A 233-nucleotide genomic window follows, 5' to 3' on the forward strand; every position below is an offset into this window, starting at 1 on the left:
AGGAAAAAAATACTTGCATTCACTTAAATTGATATGCAGGTTATTAAGCACTACAGTTATTTCTTTTTCTTTTCTCTTCTTCCCAAAAAATATAGTTGGTGGAGTTGAAATTTCATAAATTTGTATAAAATATTACTAAGATAGACCCCTTGGTAAAACTGGTCTAATTTTGTTTTTGAAAATTGCCCCCAGGGGTGGTATAGCCCCGGCTATAATAACCTGTAACAAAGTAC

Source organism: Penaeus monodon, chromosome 15 (assembly GCF_015228065.2).
Source record: "Penaeus monodon isolate SGIC_2016 chromosome 15, NSTDA_Pmon_1, whole genome shotgun sequence".
Lineage (NCBI taxonomy): Eukaryota > Metazoa > Arthropoda > Malacostraca > Decapoda > Penaeidae > Penaeus > Penaeus monodon.